We start from the raw sequence: 22,598 nt of genomic DNA, 5'->3' as shown, positions 1-22,598 counted from the left end.
CACTTCCAACTACTAGGAAAATTCTCTTATTTCATAGATTTTATAGAAAATGTGTTGCACTACACAAAAGATTACTTCGTAAACCTTAAAAGTTATTAACGATTGAAGTTTGATTATAATTGATAGGTCCAATAATTTTTTTATGAAACTCAGTATAAACCGAAAGTCTCCTACGAGACCACTTTTATAGAGCATGCAATTTCCTACAAAAGCGAAAAAATATTTGCATTTTTACCCACCCTAATACATGTGTATGTGTCCTTATAGTATCATTGTTGAAGCGAGTGTTATATCCCTGCCGGATGAAATGCTTCCTGTTGAAGTTTTTGTTGGAGTAGATGATGGTGGTTATGACAGTAAACTTAAAATGCAAAATTATAATGTCTTTGCATAATTTTTATAGTCATCTAAAATCTTCTATTCTTCCTAATGTTACTTTTATACTCTTGCAACATGTTGCTACAGAGCATAATAGTGTTGTTCACCCAACAGTTGTTGGTATCATCTAAAACTAATCGAGATAGATATTGGGTTATATACATATGTAGTATTATATAGAAATGATCATAATCAGGATGACAAACATTCACTTGATTAAAAATGTAGATATCGAAATAATACTTGGTACATGTATGCCTTGACAAAAAACGTAAGACGACTTCGTAGATGGACGTTATCGGACCACTGTCACGACCACAAAACGCCATTAACCGATATATTGGGATGTCAAAAAGACCCGATGCGACGAATAAAACTAGAACTATGCACTTTCAGCGCCAACTAGCGATAATACAGCAAGACTTTTTGGACAAACCAATATAAAATACCATAACTGACCACTAAATTATGGTATAAGATTATACAAGAGGCACGTGTGGGCAAAAAATTTTCAAAAAATGTAAGTGATTCCGCCTTCTAATTGCTTTAATCTAATTAAAATTGAAATTCGTAGAGAATTCTCTCCTGAGGTAAGAATTGGTTGCATCAGGTCAGATTTTTTTCTAACGATGCCGCTTTGTGCTTAGAATTAATAAAATCGGGCGAAAACTAACCCTCGACTCCATATAACTAACAAGCTTATGTAACGGAGTTTTCAATAAGATCTATGAAATTCTTTATTCCTGTGAAAGTACATTCGATGCCCTTATGTATCGAACTCGATTTCTTTTTCATAGCACCCACGAGTACGCTTGCAGAAGCCCAGACGCTGAACCCAATTTTCGACAGCTTTCAAGCATAAATCGACCGATACTGCTGAAATTTCACGTTCGACATTCGTACGAAGTTCTTCAATCGTCGCTGGCTTGTTGGCACAGACCATAGACATGACATTGTCCTACAGGAAATACTCTAACAGCGTCAAATCACACCACCGAGGCGGCCAATTGACTGGGCCTTTGCGTGAGATATGTAACACGTTCACCACACTTGGATTTCAATAGATCGATTGTAACATTCGCTGTGTGGCTTGTGGCGCCGTCCTGTTGGAACCAATGGGCGGTAGCGATTCCCGTTCCAATAACGTGCCGGTCTTGATTATCACGGAAAAAGTACGGCCCAATGACGCCTCGGCCCATAAACCGCACCACATCACAATCGCAATTTTTTCGGGATGCAATGGTGGCTCATGGAGTACTTACGAATGTACTTTCACAGGAATATAGAATTTCATTGTTTCGTATAACTTTCCATGATGAAATTTCAACCCTTACTGAAGAGAAATGTCAAGAGAGCAGGAAAAAATATGGCGTCGTTTGCCGTCCCTATCGGTATACTTTTGTAGTCCTCTATTGAAAAATCCTATACTTGAAGGTATTTCCACAGCTTTGATTCTTGATCATAAGAAGTCCAGTGAGCTCTTTACCCTCAGTAAAGCTAGTCACTCCTTAGTTGTGGGAGTTGTACCATGTCTTGACGCTGTTAGATTGAGAATCTTACCGAATGCCACCTGCAGAAGTTGTATCGAAGAAGATGAAGAGAAAGCATTTATACACTTCCTTTTTGATTGTCCGGTGGTTGCGAGTTCAAGGCTTAAACTCACACTTTCAGATTCCCCACCGGGCTAGTGGGAATAAAAATCTAACGCCTAAGCAATTTTTTATTGATCGCAAGGCGCTTTGCTGATTTAAAATATCGAATACAGGAGTTCTATTTTTATGGTTTCAGAAAGTAGTGCATATACAAAAAGTAGTCCTAAAGTCCTTATTTTCACAAACCATATATTTCATTTAGTAACTGTTCACAACGTTATCGTATTATACACAAACTCTTTGAAATAGTTTCTCTGAGCCTAAAATGTTCAGTTCAATTTAGTAGAACAAATTTTTCCTACCAGAAGTAATTACAATATAAGTGTATTTATGAAGACATAACACTCAGATGCTCTGATTATTTGCAGAGACGGACTAGCCATATTAAACGGAATAAGTGCTGGAGGTGCTACAGTTATTGATACCGATTTAACCGTATTGACATAGGTACACAGTGTAGCAAAAAGCTGATCTTTCTGATTTAATTGCATATTTTCCAAACCCCAAATAAACCTCTTTGGTACACAGGTAGACCAGGCAAAATAAACAAGGAAATGTATGTTACTGATACAGTATAGACAATGATGCAGCTACACACCGCCCCTTTTCTTTTAAAAAATAAAAACAGTGTAACTAGTAAATAGAATTATAATTCTATAGAGTTTTCATTATCCCATCTTACCAGTTAGATCACAGGTTAGGATAGGTTAAGTTAGATTATTGGGTTGATCCAAAATCGATGAATCTCATTTGGACAGATGTTTCTATTCCGGCGGCGATTCCACTGTAACCGGGCACCCATACTATTTTAATATGGAAGAAGCTTGAAGCTAATGGGTTCAGACACTCCTAGACTAGTTTTTAGCGCACAGTCCCAGAGATCAAAGCCATATCATTAGATGATAATTCATATAGATCAAATAATTGATATTGATCAAAATGCATTACTTTTGGTCTTTAGATAAATATCATAAACGATGTACGTATATTCTTTCCTAAACAGTTCGGGGATATGGCATCAAAAAACTTACCTGAAAGAGAAAAGAGAAACATATGAATTTTAAAGAGAACAAGAGTAAGAATAACTTATAAAATACAATGAGAATAATCTGTAATCAACTGTCATGAGTAGTATGGAATAAAAAAAAAGATTTATAATAGGAGAATGCATAAATATCCTTTGACTAGCGGTGTGAGACACATGGTTCATTAGGAACCAAAACCTGCCGAAAGCTCTATGAATCGAAATAATATCAGAAAAATTTTTCCACCTACAGTTCTTTTAAATTTTATCTCGCAGACGGCATTTAGTCACCATATTGTGTTGAGCTCCCCGAGCTTTTATGAAAAAATCAACTCAAAATCACTAAACAGGTTCGAAAAAAGTGGCGTAAATAATTTACAAAGCCAATATTATATAACCCAATGCACTAATAGGAAATTACAAAGACAAAAAATCAATAAAAACATTTTACATTTTTGGAACGCAGATAGACACAGTGCCTTTCGTCATGCGCTTTCATCAATCTAATAGCGAAATATGCAATTGTCCTTAACAATGTGTGATGTGTGAATGCCACGAGTGCATAAAGACCTCTAGGTAACCAGCTTGATATGTCTGTCTACTTTTGCCGGTAACAAAACTATTTTCCGCTCCTCTTGTTATACTATGCATGCGCTTTTATAGGAAAAAAAATATACGAAGACGAAACTATGGCGTAATATTGACAGCAAAAAAGAACAGCAACACGAGGGATGAAGACACACCTTAAGTTTTGCCACAACTGTCCTTCATTAGATGGCATTAACTCAAATGTTAGAAAGCTACTACATGGTTCGGTTGGAATGAGAGAACAACAAGGCAACCAGGGACATGCTGACCTTTTACGGTGTCACTCCAAACATTTCCAGTTATACATATTGAAATATTAGGAAATCATAAAACAGAAATATTAAATGATGGTGTGATTTGTTGAAAATGTTTGGTGAGTCAGACATCAAAGACGTTGGAGATTAGAAATAAAGTATTGAAAATAATATAACAGTTTTTTTTCACATAACAGTGAGTTGGATACAGCTTAAACTCATTGAGTTATGTTTAGAGTGATATCAATAACTGGATGTCTAATAAAACTCAATACCACAAATTAAACACTCGACAAAAAGTCAGTCTTCTTTCGCACCATTATACCGAAACGCTTTTAGAAAAAATATAAATATTTAAGTAACGGTTACTTGACTTTCTGAAGTGCATAAAGTGCATTCGCCGATTTTTACGATAAGTAAAATTATTCAGTTCTATTAAATTGCGAGAGGAATCAAATTTCTAGTGCAGAAACGTTCAGTTGTTGGAAAATCCCCTCGGTGATAATTGTTTGTCGCAAGCAAGTGTTGTTGTTTGGTGCAAATTACTCAAAGAGGGTCGAGAACGCGTTGGCAAAGAACCACGTCCAGGACGGCCATCAACATCAACTGATGATCAACACGTGAATAAAATATAGGAATTGGTGCTTGAAAATCGACGATTAACAGTGTGAGGACTTACTAGCTTCTTCTTCTTTACTGGCGTAGACACCGCTTACGCGATTATAGCCGAGTCAACAACAGCGCGCCAGTCGTTTCTTCTCTTCGCTACGTGGCGCCAATTGGATATTCCAAGCGAGGCCAGGTCCTTCTTCACTTGGTCCTTCCAACGGAGTGGAGGTCTTCCTCTTCCTCTGCTTCCCGCGGCGGGTACTGCGTCGAACACTTTCAGAGCTGGAGTGTTTTCATCCATCCGGACAACATGACCTAGCCAGCGTAGCCGCTGTCTTTTAATTCGCTGAACTATGTCAATGTCGTCGTATATCTCGTACAGCTCATCGTTCCATCGCATGCGATATTCGCCGTGACCAACGCGCAAAGGACCATAAATCTTTCGCAGAACTTTTCTCTCGAAAACTCGCAACGTCGACTCATCGGTTGTTGTCATCGTCCAAGCCTCTGCACCATATAGCAGGACGGGAATTATGAGCGTCTTATAGAGTTTGGCTTTTGATCGTCGAGAGAGGACTTTACTTTTCAATTGCCTACTCAGTCCGAAGTAGCACCTGTTGGCAAGAGTAATCCTGCGTTGGATTTCCAGGCTGACATTGTTGGTGGTGTTAACGCTGGTTCCTAAATAGACGAAATTATCTACAACTTCAAAGTTATGACTGTCAACAGTGACGTGGGGGCCAAGACGCGAGTGCGATGACTGTTTGTTTGATGACAGGAGATATTTCGTCTTGCCCTCGTTCACAGCCAGACCCATTTGCGTTGCTTCCTTGTTCAGTCTGGAGAAAGCAGAACTAACGGCGCGGGTGTTGAGACCGATGATATCTATATCATCGGCATACGCCAGCAGCTGTACACTCTTATAAAAGATTGTACCTGCTCGATTCAGTTCTGCAGCTCGAATTATTTTCTCCAGCAGCAGATTTAAAAAGTCACACGATAGGGAGTCGCCTTGTCTGAAACCTCGTTTGGTATCGAACGGCTCGGAGAGGTCCTTCCCGATCCTGACGGAGCTTTTCGTGTTGGTCAGCGTCAGTTTACACAGCCGTATTAGTTTTGCGGGGATACCAAATTCAGACATCGCGGCATAAAGGCAGATCCTTTTCGTGCTGTCGAAAGCAGCTTTGAAATCGACGAAGAGGTGGTGAGTGTCGATTCTCCTTTCACGGATCTTTTCCAAGATTTGGCGCATGGTGAATATCTGGTTGGTTGTTGATTTACCAGGTCTGAAGCCACACTGATAAGGTCCAATCAGTTTGTTGACGGTGGGCTTTAATCTTTCACACAATACGCTCGATAGAACCTTATATGCAATGTTGAGGAGGCTAATCCCACGGTAGTTGGCGCAGATTGTGGGGTCTCCTTTTTTATGGATTGGGCATAGCACACTTAGATTCCAATCGTTGGGCATGCTTTGGTCCGACCATATTTTACAAAGAAGCTGATGCATGCTCCTTATCAGTTCTTCGCCGCCGTGTTTGAATAGCTCGGCCGGCAAACCGTCGGCCCCTACCGCTTTGTTGTTCTTCAGGCGGCCAATTGCTATTCGAACTTCTTCATGGCCGGGTAATGGAACGTCTGCTCCATCGTCATCGATTGGGGAATCGGGTTCGCCTTCTCCTGGTGTTATGCGTTCACTGACATTCAGCAGGCTGGAGAAGTGTTCCCTCCATAATCTAAGTATGCTCTGGGCATCGGTAACTAGATCACCTTTGGGGGTTCTACAAGAGTATGCTCCGGTCTTGAAACCTTCTGTAAGCCGCCGCATTTTTTCGTAGAATTTTCGAGCATTACCCCTGTCGGCCAGCTTATCAAGCTGTTTGTACTCACGCATTTCGGCCTCTTTCTTCTTCTGTCTGCAAATGCGTCTCGCTTCCCTCTTCAACTCTCGGTATCTATCCCATCCCGCACGTGTTGTGGTCGATCGTAACGTTGCGAGGTAGGCAGCCTGTTTTCTCTCCGCTGCGACACGGCACTCCTCGTCGTACCAGCTGTTCTTTTGCACTTTCCGAAAACCAATGGTTTCGGTTGCAGCTGTACGTAAGGAGTTTGAAATGCCGGCCCACAGTTCCCTTATACCGAGTTGTTGACGAGTGCTCTCAGAGAGCAGGAGTGCAAGACGAGTAGAAAATCTTTCGGCTGTCTGTTGTGATTGCAGCTTCTCGACGTCGAACCTTCCTTGTGTTTGTTGACGTGCGTTTTTTGCTGCACAGAGGCGGGTGCGAAGGACTTACTAGCATCGTTGGAATATCGGAAGGATCAACGAAAACCATTTTTAAAGATCATTTAGGCGTAAGACAAGTGAAAGCACTATTGGTTCTAAAATCACTTAATTTTTCGAGAAAGAGCGTCGCTTTAACGTCTATGAAACAATACTTTCTTACTACCAGGATGTCGCGATCCTGAAATAGACAATCATTTGACCGAATATCATGGCTAAGGTGAGTCGAAGACGAAAAAAAACTACGTCAAAACAGGTCAAAAAACAAAGTTATGTCGACAGTTTTCTTCGATTATCAAGGTGTGATGCACTCCGAATTCTTTCCGACCGGCTAAACTGTCCACAAAAAACACTATTTGAGTGTTATGCGTCATTTGCCTGAAACTATTTCTAGAGAGCCGACGAATCTTGGTTTTTGCATCGGGATAATGCTCCGTCGGCAATATCGGCCCGAAACCACGTATTCGCCCGACTTCTGTGATTCGTGTGACTTCTGGCTATTCAACTCATCGCTCTTTCTCAGAATCAAATTAAAGCAGTTTTAGAGACTTTATACAGGTGACCGTAGGCTACAATCTCATTTGCACAGATTTGGATAATGTTCATGAGCGGAGACATCAGAACACATACTCCTGGCTTGCCCCGTGAACGCAATAAGAAGGAAGAAGTCAGGCTATAAAGCATGGATCGTCATGCGTTCCTTAATTTTCAATCTGTTAAAGGTCATTTAAATCAGTAGAATTAGCCATTCCGGTTTTTTGTTGTATTTTAAGACTATTTTACGTTTTGATTACATATACATACATATGTGTATGTATACCGTTACAAAAACATTCCTACGCGATTTTTTTTCTTTTGCCGGTTTTTTCTTTTAAACTCTGTGTTGGATTACACCATTATATGACCAGGTGATCTTCATCACTTCGAGATACCAAGTGTAACCGGCCTTTGGTCTTTTCCTCTGCTTACTCCGCCGGATGCTGTGTCGAATACCCTCAGAGCTGGAGTGTTTTCATCCATTCAGACGACATGACCAAGCCAGTGCAGTCAATGTCTCTTAATTCGCCAAACTTTGTCAAAGTCGCCATATATCTGGTACAGTTCATCGTTCCATCCACTGCGGTATTCGCAATTGCCAATGCGTAAAAAACCAGAAATCTTTCAAAACCTTTTTCTCTTACACTCCTAAGGGTAACTCATTAGAGGATGCCATTTTCCATGCCTCAGAAGCATATAGTAGGACGGGAATGTTGGGGGACTTGTGGACTTTGTTTGTCGAGAGAGGACTTAATTGCGTACTCAGTCCAAAGTTGGCAAGAATGATTCTGCGTTTGATTTCAAGGCTAAATGATCTTAGCTAATCTAATACCAAAAAACAAGAGTTTGGTTGTTCTGAAGTTCGATTGCCTTAACTTCAATTCGAATATATAACGTCGTTTATATATCAATCGAGTATTTTATAAATATTTAAGCTAATAAATTAACCATTTTTTGATATTAGTATATTTTTAATACATTTGCTTTTAATATTTTTCGAACACTGTTATCTTGTACATATTGTATATAAAAATCGAATGAGTTTAAGAGCAGATGCCACCCAATAATACCAATTTGCAATAGTTCCACCCACTTTGGAAACAACTTGTCCGTTTCGTTCACTTCAATTCAAAAATCAAAATTTAGGTCAGCTTTTAGGCGTATAAAGGTCGACGCTCCCTCTTTGTCACTTTTCATACATTCTGTTTACTTATGCAATTCTCCAACACTTTCTTTTGTACGACCTCGGCAGCGTGTTTACTTAAGTGAAAAACCGGCTGTCTGCTAGAACAGAAAATGAAATGTGATAAATAGGCGGAAAATCACATCAGGTCTCGCCGCAATGTATCAAGAAGACGCTTCGAGTAAATAAATATAAAATACCCACTCAGAGTTGTTTATAAAAATTTAAATACTTAAATTCAATTTCCGCGATTTTGTTTGCCATTGTTTAGGGTCTTTTTACCTACCGGCTAACAGCGCTGCCAAATGCGTTGCTACCATATATATGTATATAAATGTGTATGTATGTATGTTTGCATTATCAACAGCAAAAATAACAAAAACAATGTCGCAAGCCCTTCACGCTCCTTATTTACCTTTGGCTTTACCCTGCGTTCGCACCACTCACAGCACAACAGTCGACATGTTAGTTAACACGCTCGCCAAAGTTCTGAGTAGGCAAGCAAAGTGAGCGAAGCGCGCGAAATACCACCACAATACATGGAGCTTACCTTATTTCGGGTATAATGATGTCATACTTAAAAAGCAAACAACTACGATAAGGCCAAGTTCGCACAGTGCTCGTAGGAAATCGGTCCATAATTCTACGCAACGTATACTGAGTTCATACTCGTTAATACGCAAATCACTCATACAACCTCAGCTATAAAGCCTATAATATTCAATATCGATATATGCTATATAATATACGCATAAATATATATTGTTGACAGCAGACTTTTAATTTGATTTTTTTTGAGTGTTTATTAGCTCTGCATTTTATGAGTAATTTTTTTTTTAATTTTATTCATTGTAACGATAATGCAAAATAAAAGTGTGGGACCACTTTCAAATTAAAGCGCAATTCGTTGCTGAAATAAAAATTCCTTCATAATTGATAATAAAAATTTCACAAAAGCCTAATTGTGTGATTTTGAATGTACACAAATAATTATTACTTACCCTACAAGATACACAGGAAATCAACTAGATAAAATGAATATTCTGAAGAAAAAATTAAAACAAAATGCTCGTCACCACAACCGTATCCAATGAATAAATAATATACAAGGTCTGTCGCAAAAGAAACAGAACTTTTTAAATATAACTGTTTCTGGTGGCGCCACCTATTGGTGGGTATATGAAATAAAAAGTTTGATCTCTTGTTGACATTTCGTAAAAATTTTAAGACAATTGGATAACTACAGTCGATGTTATCGATCAAAAAGTGACAGCAACTTTTGGTCATCGGTCGTAAAATGCAAAGAGTAAATATTAAATTATGTTTTAAACTTGGGAAAACGTTTACTGAAACATTTCAAATGATGAAAAGAGTTTATGGTGGTCAGTGCCTATCCCGTAGTAACGTGCATGAGTGGTTTAAGCGATTCCAAGAACATCGTGGGGACCTCTGTGACGATCAGAAGTCGGTCGTCTTCAGAAGTCAAAAATAAAGACAATGCTGATTTGTTTTTACAATTCCGAGGGTATTGTACACCGAGAGGTCGTCCCACCTGGCCAAACAATTAACTCTGTGTTTTACCTTGGTGTTATGAAGCGCCTTTTATCACGCATTCGTCGTGCTCGACCACAATACCGTGAGGCAGGGTCCTGGCGCCTGTTGCACGATAATGCGCCGTGTCATGGTCGACGCTTGTCACTGATTTTTTGACAAAAAACTCCATATTAACCATTAATCACTCACCCTACTCACCTGATCTGGCACCCTGTGATTTTTGCCTATTTGGAAAACTTCATAACTTTTGAAAAATATTAATTGTTTGTTGTTTTTTTTAACAGTCCTGTTTCTTTTGCGACAGACTTTGTAAGGATATATTAGGTTCGGTTAGTCTGGTAGGCTCGTCAGTTACGTACAGACCGTTGCGGTTCTTTTGCGACAGACTTTGTAAGGATATATTAGGTTCGGTTAGTCTGGTAGGCTCGTCAGTTACGTACAGACCGTTGCGGTTCTTAGCGATGCCAGATGGAGTGTCGTTTTGTATGTAATTCATGAAAAGTAATCATCCTTCAGAATGCCACTGCTTGAAAGGAATTTGAATAGATTCTGCTGCCTTATTATCGACATTTCTTGTGTGTTTGAAGTTGTGCCTTTCTAGTGCGAGGCGCTTCCCTGGTACCTTGCTCAGGATGTTATCTACAGTCATCTTGTTCTGTCAGCCGCATTCTGCAGGCCTGTGCCGCTAGCAGACTGTAGCCATGGAGTATTTCAATCGTGTTTCTGTAGTCTTTTCTATAAAGAGTAAGTAACTTTATAAATGTGTGATCTGCAGCTTTGTAAAGATCCCTTACATATCATCCAATTCGGGTCAAAAATATTTGATTATCATTGAGCGGTAGCGATTCCCATTTACTATAACATTCCGGCCTTAATCTGACTCCGAATTTCTGTATTAAATTTTAATAATTTGGGCATAGTTGGATTACTGAATTGAAATGTCAAAAGCGCGGGGAAAAAATATGGCGTCACTATCGGTTTACTTTTTTAGCGTAATAAAAACCCTATGGCATGTAATTTTTAGTAACTTTTTGGTCTATTCGGTCGAATATTATCCAATTATGAATGCTGGGTCTCAACATGAGTGATGGTGTTGTAAATAGTAAGCTCAATAGGCCAATTATGTTGACCATAAGTTGATCGAATCGAGTGAAACAAAGAAAACAGAACGTGAATTTTCGTAATAAAGTTGAACGATTTTTAAAAGTTGTTCAGACGTACATACTTATGTAAGTCTTTCCATTATGATATGCCAAACAATACTGAACAGAAATAACTTCACACAACTCACGCGGGCTATCGGAAAAAGTACCCCAACTTGGATCACCCGTTATATAACACTGCAAGACCTTCTCAAATGTAGTAGCTTGGACTATATTAGTCACAAATAGTGTGTTTTTGTTAAAAAATATGCCCTTAAAAATTATTGAATTCAATCTGAATCTATGTGGAATTCAAAAATTGGCAAGTCAGCTAGAAAAAGTATAATCTACATATTATATTTTATATGATATACAAATGATGGTATTGATATTATCAGCCTCAAAACCCGCGCCGTTAGTACTGCTTTCTCCAGACTGGTCAAGGAAGCAAAGCAAATGGGTCTGGCAGTGAACGAGGGCAAGACGAAATATTTCCTGTCATCAAACAAACTCGCGACTTCGCTCTAACGCCACTGTTGACAGCCATAACTTCGAAGTTGTAGATAATTTCGTCTATCTTGGAACCAGTGTAAACGCCCTCAACAATGTCAGCCTTGAAGTCCAACGCAGGATAACTCTTGCCAACAGCTGCTACTTCGGACTGAGTAGACAATTGAGAAGTAAAGCCCTCTATCGACGAACAAAAACCAAACTCTATAAGTCACTCATAATTCCCGTCCTGCTATATGGTGCAGAGGCTTGGACGATGACAACAACTGATGAGTTGACGTTGCGAGTTTTCGAGAGAAAAGTTCTGCGAAAGATTTACGGTCCTTTGCGCGTTGGCCACGACGAATATCGTATTCGTGGAACGATGAGCTGTATGCGATATATGACGACATTGACATAATTCAGCGAATTAAAAGACAGCAGCTACGCTGGCTAGGTCATGTTGTCCGGATGGACGAAAACACACCAGCTCTGAAAATATTCGATGCAGTACCCGCCGGGGGAAGCACAGGAAGAAGAAGACCTCCGCTCCGTTGGAAGGACCAAGTGGAGAAGGACCTGGCTTCGCTTGGAATATCCAATTGGCGCCACGTAGCGAAAAGAAGAAACGACTGACGCGCTGTTGTTAACTCGGCTATAATCGTGTAAGCGGTGTTTACGCCAATAAAGAAGAAGACATATTATATATGTATGTACATACGAATGTATATTTCACTCATCAAGTAAACAATTATGATGGCTCAGTTTATGTTGTACATATTCTTAGAGATTTAGTAAACTCCCAAAACAAATTATTGGTACCATATATAGGCCAACTAAATTGATCTGTTTGTCACTTCTGTGTAATTGTCGATGGAATTGTAGATAAGTAAATCTTTAGAATTTTTGTAAGTTCCATAATACACACATTAAGCTTATTCTTTCATTCGTCGATTCGACGAACAAACAAACAAATCAAAATCGAGTTTTTGAGTGGAAAACTTTTTTATTTACTAAGGACCACTAAAAAGCATATAGCACCATACAAGCTGACCGATCAAAATAAAGTTAAAGTTCTTGTATGAAATCTCTCGTATTTGTGTGTGAAGGGTATTATAGCTTCGGTGGAATTTAACAAACTTAAAATTTTTCTTGTATTTCTTTTCATTTGGCATATTTCATAATTGTTATCTTTTTACATTCTGCAATGACCTCATCGATTGCATCACAGCGCTCAAGAATGTAGTGACTTTGCAGACGTTGGAGAAACAGTTGCGATATTTGAGCAAGCATGAGTGTGTATGTATGTATTTACGCATATATGCATGTGTATTTACGAAGTTTATATAGTATGTTTACATTTATAAGTCATAATTATTAATAATAATTTATTACTCATAAACTCATTGAGGGATCTAAACAACTCGTTGTCAAAAATAATGCTTCAGTTCACATTCACATATGTACGTGCTATATACACATACTTATGTACGAGTATATATCTATGATACCGAACCTTTACATACATATATATATGAATAGTTTTCGTCCACCTCCAAAAATGTCAAATGACAATTGAAGTGTTACCTTCTGAAATTATTTGTCAAAACCCTGCCAGATTCGACTAATCAGCCTTCAAAGGCAATCAAGCAAATAAAGCAGCATTCGAGGGACAGACGCACCAGCAATCATATACAAAGCAAATGCATGTGTGTATGTATATATGGTACTTTTGTGCAATTATTTCTTTACTGACAACCTCACACTTTGGAATAATAGTTTTTTTTAATATTGCTACTCAACATAATTAATTGTATTTGTCCATTTGTAAGCACAAAACCGCTGGAATGGCCACTTATCTTTACAGCTTTGTATGAATGAACCGCAATAACCACATGACAACTAGTTTTGCGGTTATTATTGAGACGTCATCAAATCTCTTAACAATTCATTGATTCTAATAACAAAGTGAATAATTCAAATTACTCTCATGGAGGTTTTCATTTGTACAAATGTGTGTGTGTGAGTAAGTACTGTAAACACTAGATAAGTATATATATGCATTTAAAGTTTATAAAATATATGCTTTAGTTGGTAATAATCTTATTTTACAAAACTATAACTTAGTAGAAAAAGTACGCGATAGCCTGTGATATACAGAGCCTGTTGTGGTTGGATCCCGGTATAAACCAAATTACTTCATTCAGTTGACGACTAATGACTGCTTTTTAAGACGTGTGGACGCCCTGCGTCCATTGTTTCGCAATATAATCCTACAGCAGAGTCGGTAATTCGAGGAACCATCAATCGGTTTCGCACCGCGTTTGCTCTAGTGCATAATGCACATACTCAGAAACGCCGTTCAATGTGCTCCTGCTGTGAAGCAAAGTATCGAAGAACACCCGAATAAGTACATCTGCCGTTGATTTGTGGGTTTTCTCCACAGCCTCGATTACATTCGTTCCAGTAACTGCCCCGCAGACCCTTCTCCTGACGCTTCCTTCTTGTCCCATACCCCTGCGAGGGATTTGTGGACGGGGCCAAACCGTTAGAGTGAGCTTTTTCACGGACGGATCGAAGTTAAGGAAGACAGCCGGTGCTGGAGTCTTCTGCCGGCAGCCCTCCATCAATTCTAATTTCAGATTAGCAGACCACTGTAACGTCTTTCAAGTAGAGGTGGCTCCCATCAAGGCGACAGTAGATGTACTGCTCCGGAGTGCAGTCTCTTTCAGAGCGGTATGGATTCGCTCCGACAGCCGAGTAGCTATATTAGCTCTGAGCTCGCTGACTATGCATTCAAAACTAGTCAAAGAGTGTATGACCGCATTAGCAATATACTCGTATTCTGCCCTGTTAAACTAGTATGGGTGCCCGGCTACAGCGGAATCGCTGGAAACTGCAAAACCTATGAGCTGGCTAAAGTGGGCACCCTTTCCTCCATTTCTTCCGGTTAGAGATTAGAGCCGGTTCTCCGATATTTGCTGCTTGGATCATTGGACCTCCAGGGAAAGCGCTGGTCAACAACCAGCCGAGTGGCTATACTGTCTCTGAGCTCGCTGACTATGCATTCAAAACTAGTCAAAGAGTGTATGACCGCATTAGCAATATATTCTTCTCTGTTAAACTAGTATAGGTGCCCGGCTACAGCGGAATCGCTAGAAACTGCAAAACCTATGAGCTGGTTAGAGTGGGCACCCTTTCCTCCATTTCTTCCGGTTAGAGATTAGAGCCGGTTCTCCGATATTTGCTGCTTGGATCATTGGACCTCCAGGGAAAGCGCTGGTCAACAACCAAAACTTGTGCGACTGCGAAATTCTTCTGCCCGAACTGAACCATAAGAGGTAATCCAAACTACTGGTTCTTAACAAAGACAATATCGCCCCAATTATAGATGATAATGTTTGAATAACTGTTTGAATAACTGTTCTATATTTCTTTAAAAAATCAGCCGATCATAATGTTACAGTTCATGAGTCAACCCATGACTTTTTCGCGCCTGTTGTGGAGGTTGTTGATGTGGACGACCTTTGATTCCAACAAGATGGCGCTACATGTTATACAGCCAATGATTTATTGAAGTAAACTTTTAGTGATCCACCAAGATCGCACGATTTAACACCGCTGGACTATTTTTCGCGGGTTTATGTGAAATCGTTTGCCTACGCAGATGAGCTTGAGACGATTGCCGCTTTGGAAAAGAATATTCGACACATTATGACTGACATACGAGTACCAACCAACCGCAGCGGTTAACCGAAATTATTTTTAAAACGTGATAGCAACCTCTTTCTTTTATATTAAAGTTAATTTCCTGGGTATAACATTAAAGTATATGCGGTGTTTTCTTCTTCAAAACCACAAGTCTAAAAACAGCCTTTAAATCACTTATTGTCCAACGTATTTAATGCTACATTCGAAGTATAACAACGAAACTATAAATGACTCTAACAAAATCTCAGTTATGTTCTATCTTTTCGCGATAGAAATATTGTTAGGTATTTTTACACGATATGTGAATGTATTATACGATAGATTCTTCATACTTCGCAACATTCTATTATTTTATCAAATACCTTAAATATAACATGTTGTTCAAAGATAAAAACATGTATGCACAAAGCTATGTTTGTTTATATGTACGCATATTTGATAAAAACTTGATAAGTTGAGCTCCATAAGGTCAGAAGACAATGAAGTAGTCATATTTTTTGGTGTACCGTGGCTGAAATTACAGTTTTGGCAAAATCTAATGTCATAACTATATGTAAATTTTTCTAAAAAAAGTTGCCACATGGCAGAAATTCCTGATTATAACATTATATTTATGATTTGAGAAGTGTTCCATACAGTTAACTAGTTGATTCTAACCAAAATAGTAGTGTTCCCTCTTCGTTACCACAAGACCTATCAAACCTTCGAAAATGGATTGATCTTTTTATACCCTGAACAGAGAATATATTAAGTTTGCCACTAGTATGTTGAGTTCAGTTCAGTTTTTAGATACCGATCTGAAATTTTCCACACATTATTTTTTCTCCAAAAAGCTGTTCATTTCCCAGTCCACTTCAAAGTAACCCCACTTGGTCCCGTTACATTTGTGTCAAAGCCTTTTCCAAACATCGAAGCTTTGACGTGGCTTTTTCAGCTTCGGCTCACCTTTGCCACGACATTCGGCCACTTGATCAGCGGTTTTCGTAAGCATAGATCCAAGATCATCGCCAATAATAATACGTTTCATGACATTCTGATGGTCGAAAAACAGTGTTTCACAGTCGTTAAGGCGATGCTGTTTTTTGAAAAAATTTAGTGATTTTGGAACCAACCGTGCCTTCACCCTCTCCGACCCTCTTTAAATAATTTATACCCAACAAAAAATGTTTCTCGCGACACACAATTATTCCTGAAGGGCTTTCTCAATATTCTGAAGGCTTCGGCACCAGAATTTAAACTTCTTTGTTGAATTCACTCATGGTAAAAATGTTGATGTAACATTTGGCACAGATACCAAACCAAATTTAAATTAAGATGTCTTACTATTTATTGCTCACAGTAGTAGAATCACCATAGCATAAACTCCCACACAAACTCAACGATCAGAAACAAGTGCTCAGACTCAAACGAGATATCTTCCGAAAATTTACAAGCGTCATAATCTAAGGCAATGTTGCAATCTTTGCAGATATTATTCAGCTTGAATCGCTATAGCATACAGGGTTTGTCCGGAAAGTAATAGGACTAAGTAGATTTAAAAAAAATGTATTGAACCAAATAGGCTCCATCTGCGTCGATGCAACGCTGCCAGCGTGATTTCGAAGCATTGCAGGCGTCACGGAATTCCCTGGAATAACCTTGAGAGCCGTGGTCAATGTTGCTTGGATCCCCTATGTCATCTCAAAATGCTTGCCTCTCATAGGAATCATGCTCAAAGATCTATGACCTGTGAGTACGTTATTCAAAAATTGGGTGTCACTTTCACACATATTCACTTTTGGGACTATCTTCGCGCACAACTTGCGCATGTCAAGTGCTCCGTCACAATGTCATGAACCACAGATTTTGATAAATTTAACATCTAATCTATTAAACGAATACTTAGCCGACGGTATGAGTTTAAAACTTTGCGCACACGAGTCACATTGTCGATGTTTGTCGAAGTCGCAGGTCTCCCAACACGGTCTTCATCAGCGACCTCTTCCCAGCCCACCAAAAAGTCCAAGTGCCATCGAAACACATCACTTCTTGCTAAAGCAACATTTGGGTAAACCTGCTTGATCATATCAAATGTCTCTGTAGCAGATTTACCGAGTTTCATACAGAACTTAATCGCTAACGAACGCTGCATTTTTGGCTTGCACCACTCACAGAAACACGTCGCGCGAAAATGATTGTCCTGTCTCTCCAGGTGCTCAGAGACAACCGGTCAGCCGTTCGTTCGTTAGCTAGGAACGCCCTCTACCATCTATCCAGTCGGTGCGCGCACGCTCCAAAGTACAGTCGCGGGTATCAGTCCTATTACTTTCCCGACAAACCCTGTATAGCTGTCAATACAAACTCAATGTACAGAATCAAATGCTTCGATTTGTGAAGAGATGAACCGCCCAATTTTAGGGGAAATCACATATCTCGAGACCCAAATTTGGTAGGTGAAATCCCTCTGACATTTTTAAGTTACAGTATGAAAATGTTCGAAATCGGACTACAACCACGTTTAAAAATACAGTTTAATGTTGAATAGTAAGCTTTATAAATCAAATATGCCAGAAGGAGAGTTAAAATCATGACATACGCTTCAGAATTGTTCTTAGTTTAAATTTTATCTATTTGATTTTAATACTAAAACTTTGAAGGGTCTAAGCCAACTGGACTTCAGGCAATACATACTATATAAAAGAGCTCCAAATGCATTCAGGAGATTCACTAAAAATATTATGCACAGCATTTTCCCTGTGCATATTTATAAGTTTTACGGAGTTAGGAGTGTGTAGAATTATCATAAAGTATAATATATTAAAAATATTCTCTGGAAATTTAAAGTAAATGCGACAAACAATTGCTGAGTTATTCGATAATTAGCAAAGCGTTCTCGGATACTCTAAAATTTCCTTTTTAAACCCTCAAATGCATTATTCTCCAAACTGTGTTTCTTTAACTGGTGGCCACTGTGACTCAAAAGTCCCTTGGTAGAAATTTACGATAAAGCTTTTAGAAAACATGAAAAATTAGTACCTGATCGAAGAAATTTTTTCATTTCGATTTTTTACAAATGTGTAATAGTTGTTTTCTCCCGAAAATCTGGAAAAATATTTGCTGAGATTGCCATTTGTCAAATAAAAAACTTAAGATTAATATCTATAATTAAATTAATGTTTAGTCCGATTCATTTAAATGAAGGATTAGTGATTGTTACTGCAAGTAGCTTCGATTGGAACTGAATCAACACAAACAGTCATTAATTTTAAAATTATTAATATTTTGTTAACAATTTTTATAAAATAAAATAATTTACTGGCAAAAAATTGTAATTGTTTCATGTCACTAACTGCATCTCTTAAATGTCTGGTGAAAAAACTATCAACTTGCCAGATTAGATTTCGCAATTAGGATTTCATACCACAGATACTAATAAAGGGCTGCTTTCGTAACATACGGATCTCTAAACTCTCTAGGCCATCCCGCAACATCTTTTAAGAAAAGCTTTCGCAAATTAAAATAAATAATTATAGTTTTTGGTAGGCAACACTCACTTAAATCAAGTATATGGTATATAATATGTGTGTATATCTGCTATAAGATTGCTGTTTCTAATTCTTCGTCATATGCTGTATATCAATTTATTTACAGATGTTATTCAGGCATGAAACACAGGTAGTAACACCTTGTTGAATTCTCGCGAGTTTCTGTTATCAGCAATTAAATACCGCGATTACTCACTCACAGTCTGGCTCTCAAAATGAAAACAATAAATACTTAACAGTTGCTGAGAATTATGTGTGTTGTGCAGCGAATTCCCTTGCGGTTTTTGGTTTGTGAAAAAAAAAAATAAATGAAATATTGAATTCATTAGAATACCTATAGAAACAACTGTGAAAAGTAATGAATTATACATTTGTAATTAATCTGAGAGAGCTGTAACAAGATGTTACATCACAACTAATTTGATTGTTAAACTTATTAAAATAAATGCTGCGAGGGGTTGCGAAATTTCTTATTTTAATTATATTTTGTGCTTTTGTACCCTTAAGTTTGTAAAACCCAGAAGAAAACGTCGGAGATCCTACAAAAATATATGTATATATAGTATACATATATCGTATATATATATATATACATATATCTCCCACGAAAATCAACCATCCAGGATTTGTATGCTAAGTTTAAACTTGAAAACTTTGAACACAGTGGACTTCCAGAAGAGGCTGTCACAAATGGAAACATCAACAAAGTCCACAAAATAGTTTAATTAATAAAGTAAAGTTGTTCAAGATAGCAGGCACTCTAAGGATTTCAACTGAACTTGTACATCATACTCGTATCATTAACGAATATTTGGACATGAGCAAGCTCTGTGCAAAGTGGGTGCCACCCGTGTTCACTTCTGACCAAAAACAATGTAGGACAATGGAGATGCTCAAGCGTAATTAACTCGAGTTTTTGCATCAATATTTGACAATGAAAGAAGCATGGCCCTATAATTTCACTCTGAAGTCCAGTTGACAGTACCGAGTGAGCTGCACACGATGAACCCGTTCCAAAGCGTGGACGCAGCAGTCTGTATTATGGGATGCGCATGGAATATTTTTTATTGACTACTTTGAAAAAGGAAAGACCATCAGTATATAATCGCTACTTAGTGTTATTGGATAGTTTAAAGAACGAACTCGCAGAAAAACGTTTGCATTTAAAGAAAAAGAAATTGCTGTTTCTTCAAGACAATGCATTGAGTCACAAGATAGTGATAAAGGTGGCAAATATCCATGAATTGAATTTCGAATTGCTTCCACATTAAAAGTATTCTCCAGATCTGGAGATTACTATATTTCGTTGTCTGAAATCGCAAAACAATGCTCGCTGGGAATCAAATTTCGTCGAACGAAGAAGTGATTGCCGAATGAAATTTCTAGTGCGGAATAAAATATCTGGCTTTTGACTCCTTTACTGGTGGCACTATGTACTTGGGGCAAACCGCCTCAACAGTTCGGTCGGCAAGGATTAGGAAATATCATATATTGGGCAATAATAGTAAGATTTTTTAAATAAAATTAATTTAATGAAATTAATTTACCGAAATTTTTTTTTCTAGATTGGTAACGGGTGATTTTTTTGAGGTTAGGATTTTCATGCATTAGTATTTGACAGATCACGTGGGATTTCAGACATGGTGTCAAAGAGAAAGATGCTCAGTATGCTTTGACATTTCATCATGAATAGACTTACTAACGAGCAACGCTTGCAAATCATTGAATTTTATTACCAAAATCAGTGTTCGGTTCGAAATGTGTTTATCGACAAATTTTGTTCAGCGATGAGGCTCATTTCTGGTTGAATGGCTACGTAAATAAGCAAAATTGCCGCATTTGGGGTGAAGAGCAACCAGAAGCCGTTCAAGAACTGCCCATGCATCCCGAAAAATGCACTGTTTGGTGTGGTTTGTACGCTGGTGGAATCATTGGACCGTATTTTTTCAAAGATGCTGTTGGACGCAACGTTACGGTGAATGGCGATCGCTATCGTTCGATGCTAACAAACTTTTTGTTGCCAAAAATGGAAGAACTGAACTTGGTTGACATGTGGTTTCAACAAGATGGCGCTACATGCCACACAGCTCGCGATTCTATGGCCATTTTGAGGGAAAACTTCGGACAACAATTCATCTCAAGAAATGGACCCGTAAGTTGGCCACCAAGATCATGCGATTTAACGCCTTTAGACTATTTTTGTGGGGCTACGTCAAGTCTAAAGTCTACAGAAATAAGCCAGCAACTATTCCAGCTTTGGAAGACAACATTTCCGAAGAAATTCGGGCTATTCCGGCCGAAATGCTCGAAAAAGTTGCCCAAAATTGGACTTTCCGAATGGACCACCTAAGACGCAGCCGCGGTCAACATTTAAATGAAATTATCTTCAAAAAGTAAATGTCATGAACCAATCTAACGTTTCAAATAAAGAACCGATGAGATTTTGCAAATTTTATGCGTTTTTTTTTTTAAAAAAAGTTATCAAGCTCTTAAAAAATCAGTATGATTATCAGTAGCATCTGTAACAAATGTCACGTCAAAATAATCATTAATATTTAGTATTCGCATCATCCCCGTCCTGCTATATGGTGCAGAGGCATGGACGTTGACAACTTTAATAACTATAATCTAATAAGTCGGTGTTACGGGTTTTCGAGAGAAAGGTTCTGAGTAAGAAATATTATATTTTCCTTTACGCATTGGCAATGGTAAATACGACAGTCGATGGAGCGGTGAGCTGTATGAGACATATGACGACATTGACACATGAAGTTCAGCGAAATAAGAGAAAGCGGCTTCGCTCGTCCAGGACGGCCATCAACATCAAGAGATGATCATCACGTCAATAAAATAAAGGAATTGATGCTTGGAAATCGACGATTATTATTGGAAGATTGGAAGAATCGGTAAAAACAATTAGAAAGATCATTGGGCCTCAGAAAGGTGAAAGCACGATTGATTCCAAAATCTCTACATTTCTTCGAAAAACAGAGTCGCGTTAACGCCTATGAAACAACGCTTTCTGAGTACTAGGAGTACATGAGTACATGATTTTAATCGGTACTTTTAAACCTGATTAAGTTCCACGGCAGATAATACGAAACTAATCATATTAAAGTGAATGCAAAATTGTTATTATCGCTATTAATAAATTTTGTACGAACATACCATATATAATACTTATATAAAATATATACATTAGGGTGATTCAAAAAATTTTTTTTATTTTTTTTTCAATTGGTACTCGCAAAAATAGGTTCCTAGACACCTCTAAGAAAGCCTCTCCAAATATGAGTTTTTAATTGGAACGGGAAGGTCCTCCGCCTAACGGTTTTCTATTTTTTCTTATTATCAGATAGAAAAATTTATATCTCGCTTCCAACTACTTGAAAAAATATCTTGTTAATTAGGTTTTGTAGGAAATTGAATGCTCTAAAATATGGTCTCTTATGATTTTTTTGTAAACCCAACCGTTTAAAAGATATTAACAGTTAAACTTTGATGATTTTTGGGAAAATTTTTTATTTCTTAATAATTTTATAACTCAATGAAAAAAAATTATTACGAATAGGTTTTTGGAGAGGCTAACTTAGAGGTGCTTAGGAACCTATTTTTCAGAGTACCAAACGAAAAAAAAAATTTATTTTTTTTGATCCACCCTAATATGCACTG

The 22,598-nt window shown here is 38.1% G+C and overlaps 1 protein-coding gene across 1 annotated transcript in view; it reads right to left on the bottom strand.

Moving 5' to 3' along the window:
• Window positions 1–22,598, bottom strand: part of LOC105233722 (four and a half LIM domains protein 2) — a 248,612-nt gene that overhangs the window by 213,582 nt on the left and 12,432 nt on the right. The gene's annotated exons all lie outside the window — the stretch shown is intronic.

This window comes from Bactrocera dorsalis, chromosome 5 (genome assembly GCF_023373825.1).
Source record: "Bactrocera dorsalis isolate Fly_Bdor chromosome 5, ASM2337382v1, whole genome shotgun sequence".
Taxonomy (NCBI): domain Eukaryota; kingdom Metazoa; phylum Arthropoda; class Insecta; order Diptera; family Tephritidae; genus Bactrocera; species Bactrocera dorsalis.
This window is presented reverse-complemented; position numbering and strand designations above follow the sequence as displayed.